Genomic DNA, 6,170 nt, shown 5'->3' on the forward strand with positions numbered 1-6,170 from the left:
GCCTGTAGGGCAAAAGGCAAAACTATAGAGATAGTAAAACAAATCAGTGGTTGCCAGGGTTTAGGGTCGGGGTAGGGATGAATTTTGAAGCACAGGCTGTAATTGGAATCACACAGTGTATAGTCTTTTCAGATGGCATTAGTTTTGGTAGTATGTATCTTTATAGGAATTTCTGCATTTCATGCAAGTTACCTAACTTGTTGGTGCTCCATTATCCAAAGTATTTCCTTATAATCCTTTTTCTTTTCTTGTAAAGTCAGTAATAATATCCTCTCTTTTATCCCTGGTTTTGATAATTTGGCTGTTTCTTATTTTTTTCTTGGTGAGCTTAAAAGATTTTTGGTTTTTTTTTTTCAATTTTGTTGATCTTTTCAAGGACCCTTTCAAAGCCAACTTTTGGCTGTGTGGATTTTCTCTGTTGTTTCTCTGTCCTCCATGTCATTCATTTCCTCTCTGATCTTTATTAGTCTCTTCATTCTGCTGTTTTTGGTTTCATTTGCTTTTCTACCAATGTCTCACAGTAAAATTGAGATTCTTGATTAATGATCTTTTTAAAAAAAATATATTTATAACCAGGAATTTCTTCTAAGCAAGATTTTAGCAGTCGATCATAAATTTTGGTGTGTCGTGTATTTATTTCAATTTGTGTTAGTATCCATATTAATTTCTCTTGTGATTTTTCTTGACCTATTAATTATTTAGAAGCATGTTAATTTCCGCATATTTATGGTTTTCTGTCATGTCTTTCTGTTCTTCATTTCTAATTTCAAAATTAAAGAAAAAATCATGGTTGGAGAAGAAAAGTATGGTTTCAAACCTTTCACAGGTATTGAGGCTTATTTTGCGGCGTAGTGTATGATCTGTCCTAGCAAATGTTCCATGTGTGCTTGAGAACAAGTGTTCTGCTGTTGTTGGCTGGAATTTCTGTAGTTTTCTCTTAGGTGTGATTGGTTTACAATGTTGTCCAAGCGTTCTGTGTCCTCATTGTTCTTCTGCATCGTTGTTCATTCAGTTTTCAAAGTGGAGTATTGATGTCTCCATATAGTACTCTCAACTAACAAGGACTCCTTCCTTGACCAAACTTGAGTCGCCCTCCACTAGGCCCTTTTCCCAGCTAGGCCTCAAACTTAGTCTGCTGCCTTCCTCTGGCTTGCCAAGAACAGTTGCAATAAAGAATCTTGCTAAGCAAGTTGAACAAAAGTCCCTGTACCCGTAATCAAGTTCCTTTTAATAATTTTCCATCCACAAACTCTCCTCACTCTCCCGGTTGGTGGTGGCAGCCCTCCTCACTGCCCTGGTTGGTCTTCTTGACTTGTCTCTCCAATATGCAACCTCCAGCCTATGACTGATCAGGGAGATGGGCAATTAGGGTCCAGTATTCTGGGCCTGCCACACCTGGTGTAGAGCCTTTGTGTTATGAATAAGGGCTGGGTGGGGCAAGGTAGCCCCAACCTTTAGCCAAACTTGCTTGAAATTTACCTTCTACAATAGTGGGCCAAAAGTAGGGAGGGAGATGGAGTTAAGAAATGCTGGCTTCTGACTCTCCCAGGAAGATATCATATCTCTTCCTATGGAGTTTGAAGGTAGAGGAGAGAGAAACCCTGTCTTTTATTATTATTATTTTTTAATCACATCTACCTAGAGTGGAGCTTCTGTCATGCAAAGCTGCGGGTGAGAAAGATAAGAGTAGGTTGTGGCCCCAGTGTCAGACTCTTGCTAGTCCTACCAAGATTAGCAGACATTCTTGAATAAATGTTTCTTCATTTGGCAGGGCCCAGTGGCTCATACCTGTAATCTCAGCACTTTGGGAGGCCAAGGTGGGCAGATCATCTGAGGTCAGGAGTTCAAGACCAGCCTAGCTAACATGGCAAAACCTCATCTCTACAAAAAAATACAAAAATTAGCTGGGTGTGACAACATGCACCTGTAATCCCAGCTACTCGAGAGACTGAGGGATGAGAATCACTTGAACCCGGGAAGCGAAGGTTGCAGTGAGCCAAAATCTTACCACTGCCCTCCAGTCTGGGCTACAAAGTGAGACTCTGTCTCAGAAAAAAAAAGTTTCTCCATTTGCTGTGTATCTTTAGGACAATTTTCAAAAACTTTGGTTTTCAAATACCGCATGTTTTCACTTATAAGTGGGAACTACACATTGGGTATACATGGCATAAAGATAGATAGCAACAATAGAAACTGAGAACTACTGGGGAGAAGCGAGGGGGCAAGGACTGAAAAACTAACCATTGGGTACTATGCTAACTACCTGGTGACTGGATCAATGATATCCCAAACATCAGCATCGCACAATATACCCACATAGTACATGTGATGGTTAATACTGAGTTAAAACTTGATTGGATTGAAGAATGCAATATTGATCCTGGGTGTGTCTGTGAGGGTGTTGCCAAAGGAGATTAACATCTGAGTTAATGGGGTGGGGAAGACAGGTCCACCCTTAATCGGGTGGGCACCATCTAATCAGCCACCAGCGAATATAAAGCAGGCAGAAAAACATGAAGCAATGAGATAGGCTTAACCTCCCAGCCTACATCTTTCTCCCATGCTGGATGCTTCCTGCCCTCGAACATCAGACTCCAAGTTCTTCAGTTTTGGGACTCAGATTAGGTCTCCTTGCTCCTCAGCTAGCACATGGCCTGTTGTGGGACCTTGTGATCATGTGAGTTAATAAACTCCCCTTTACATATATGTGTGTGTGTGTGTGTGTGTATATATATATATCCTATTCGTTCTATCCTTCTAAGAGATCCCTCATACAGAACACCTGTACATGGACCTTCTGAATCTAACATAAAAATTGAAATTGTTTTTTTAAATTAAAAACAACAACAACAACAAACGGATTTCAAACAAAACAAAAACAAACACACACAAAAAAATCTTTCACCAATTATGGCAAGACTGATGGGTCTGTGGAGTCCTTCTTACCACAATTCTGGAATTGGATCTCCAATCTGAATTTAACACTGACTTTATATATTTTTATTTTTTTATTTTTTTGAGACAGAGTTTAACTCTGGTTGCCCAGGCTGGAGTGCAATTGCATGATCTCGGCTCACTGCTATCTCCACCTCCTGGATTCAAGTAATTCTTCTGCTTCAGCCTTCCAAGTAGCTGGGATTATAGGCATGCACCACCATGCCTAGCTAATTTTGTATTTTTAGTAGAGACAAGGCTTCACCATGTTGGTCAGACTGGTCTCGAACTCTTGACCTAGAGATCTGCCCACCTCGGCCCCCCAAAGTGCTGGGATTACAGGTGTGAGCTACCACGTGCTGAGACTAGCTCAGCTGGGGAGACCCTAACCCAGCGGCACTAGAGGAATTAAAGACACACACACAGAAATACAGAGGTGTGAAGTGGGAAATCAGGGGTCTCACAGCCTTCAGGGCTGAGAGCCCCAAACAGAGATTTACCCACGTATTTATTAACAGCAAGCCAGTCATTGACATTTTTTCTACAGATATTAGATTAACTAAAAGTATCCTTTATGGGAAACAAAGGGATGGGCCAAAATAAAGGGATGGGTTGGGCTAGTTAACTGCAGCAGGAGCATGTCCTTAAGGCACAGGTCGCTCATGCTATTGTTTGTGGCTTAAGAATGCCTTTGAGCGGTTTTCCGCCCTGCGCGGGGGGCCAGGTGTTCCTTGCCCTCATTCCCATAAACCCACAACCTTCCAGCGTGGGCATTATGGCCATTGTGGACATGTCACAGTGGTGTGGAGATTTTGTTTGCAGCCAGTTTTAGGGCCAGTTTATGGCCAGATTTTGGGGATTCTCTTCCCAACAACCATACTTGGCCAAGGCTGACTTTAAATAATGGTTGCCTGGACATCAAATTATGATTTAATGTAACTTCAGTATGTAAATGTATTTGTTTAGGAATTATTACTTATATCAGGTTACTCAGACAATCTTTCGAGAATATTTTATTTATCTGAATACGCATATACATAGGTAGCTAGATAGGAGCTTGTTAATGAATAGGTACTCAATGAGAGAAAAAATATATATAGTTTTAAATGGCTTATTTCTTTTTTTTTTTTTTTGAGACAGAGTCTCACTCTGTTGCTCAGGCTGGAGTGCAGTGACATGGTCTCAGCTCACTGCAACCTCTGTCCCCTATGTACAAGCAATTCTAATGCCTCAGCCTCCTGAATGTCTGCGATTACAGGTGCGCTCTACCATGCCAGGCTAACTTTTTGTATTTCTAGTAGAGACAAGGTTTCATCATATAGGCCAGGCTGGTCTTGGACTCCTGACCTCAGGTGATCTGCACGCTTCAGCCTCCCAAAGTACTGGGAATACAGGCATGAGTCACCACTCCTGGCTCTGGTTTCCATTCTTTATCTTTCCCTATATTTAGGCCCTTTCACCATGTAACACTGGTATGACCTACCCTCTGACTATGACCTCAGCCTTGTGGTTTGCTGCAGCCAATTGAATATAAGCAAACAGGACATACAGAAAACTTGGAAAGTGTTTACTTGAATAGGCTGGCTTGCTCTTTCCCGTCTGCAGTCACCACAAGAATAGGCTGGACTGGGCTGCTGAAGAATGAGACACATGAGAGAGAATGGAGTTGCCCGTTATACTGGTTGAGACTATTCTATATCAGAGCAGTAAGCCAGCCCCTAGACACAAGGAAGCCCAGCAGAAATCAGCAGAGCTCTTAGGCAATTCACAGCTGCCAGCAGTGTGAGCCGCTGAGCTCAGCTGAGCTGAACCTGTACTGTATCAGCTGAACCCACAGACCCTTAAGCTTAGGTCTTTTTCGTTCTTTGCAACTGAGGTTTTGTAGTTGTATGTTATAGCTGAAAATCATCAATTGTTAGATGTTTACTATACATGCTATTTTCAGTTTAAAACTCAGTATTATTCTGACAGAGTGAATAATGAATACATGACCAAATTTTAAAAAAAAGAAAACATTTGAAAATTTTATAATTATAAAAATATAAGCCATTAAAGATTCTTATACATTTCTATGTAAAATTATAAAAATAATAATGGAGTTACTTAAAAATGTATTTGAATCTTATTCACTGGTGATTGATAGATGAGGAAATTATTTTATCTAATTGCTAAATTTTATTATTTATACTTCTAAAATATAAATTTAAAATTTAATATGTTTAAAAATACAGTTCTTTTGAAAAATTATTTATATTATTGTATTTATAGTCGGTGATATAGAATGGTCTAAACTAGTGTTATAAATTAGTGGCATGCTGTTTTATAACCTAAATCATCTTGGTTATCTAATTCTCCTTCTGTTTTTTAATAGGAATGTTTCTTATTTATCAGACTTTTATGATGATTTCTGTTTTCTTTAATTCTTGATTTTCACTATTTTTTTGTCTCCTAATGCCAAATTCTTTCATGTTTGAGAATGACTGACTACGGCCTTCAGTCTGAACTATAATGAAGCTGTCTGTGTAAAGGAAGTTTGCAAATCCTTCACTAGGGACATTAGCTATTGACTTAGAAGATTTTTCAATATAAGTCAGTAAAAGAAAAATTTCCCTGTCAATTGCTTACATTTTCTGCCTGGGTTTCTGTAGTTTTTTCTTTAATATTAAATTTTAAAAAGTGGGTGAATGCATATCAGTTTCTATATCAGCTTTTCCTAGAAATCAATGTGATATCGTTTTTGTTCTTCAGATTCAATCATTTCAAAGAAAACTACTCAAATATACCTTTGAATTTATTTTGAAGTTTGTGTGGTTATTGTCTTCACTTTGGGGCCACCAATTATACTTCCATTTCCATGCCTCTGCTTTTGCCCTAATACTCTATTAAATACTCTCTAACTGATTTGATGTATTTGTGTTTTTATTTTGTATTCTCTAATCTATAACATTCCTTTTACTTGATCACTTAGCCTTATCTATGTCCATTTTGCTTTTCATCCCAATGTATTTGTTAATAAAAATAGTTTTGTTCTTCCTTGTTTTATTATGATAGCTTTCCAATATTCCTCTTAATTTCATTGGGATTTTACCTTTCAGAACTTATTTGATTGAACTTTCAGGCTTATTATTTCCTTTAATTATTACACACTCTTGCAGGATGCTCTTCTCTTCCCTGGTTATTTACTCTTCCAGACAGGCGTATGTGTATTTTGCATACTCCATTCTTTCTATTCTCCA

The sequence above is a fragment of the Macaca thibetana genome, chromosome 5, assembly GCF_024542745.1.
Source record: "Macaca thibetana thibetana isolate TM-01 chromosome 5, ASM2454274v1, whole genome shotgun sequence".
NCBI lineage: Eukaryota > Metazoa > Chordata > Mammalia > Primates > Cercopithecidae > Macaca > Macaca thibetana.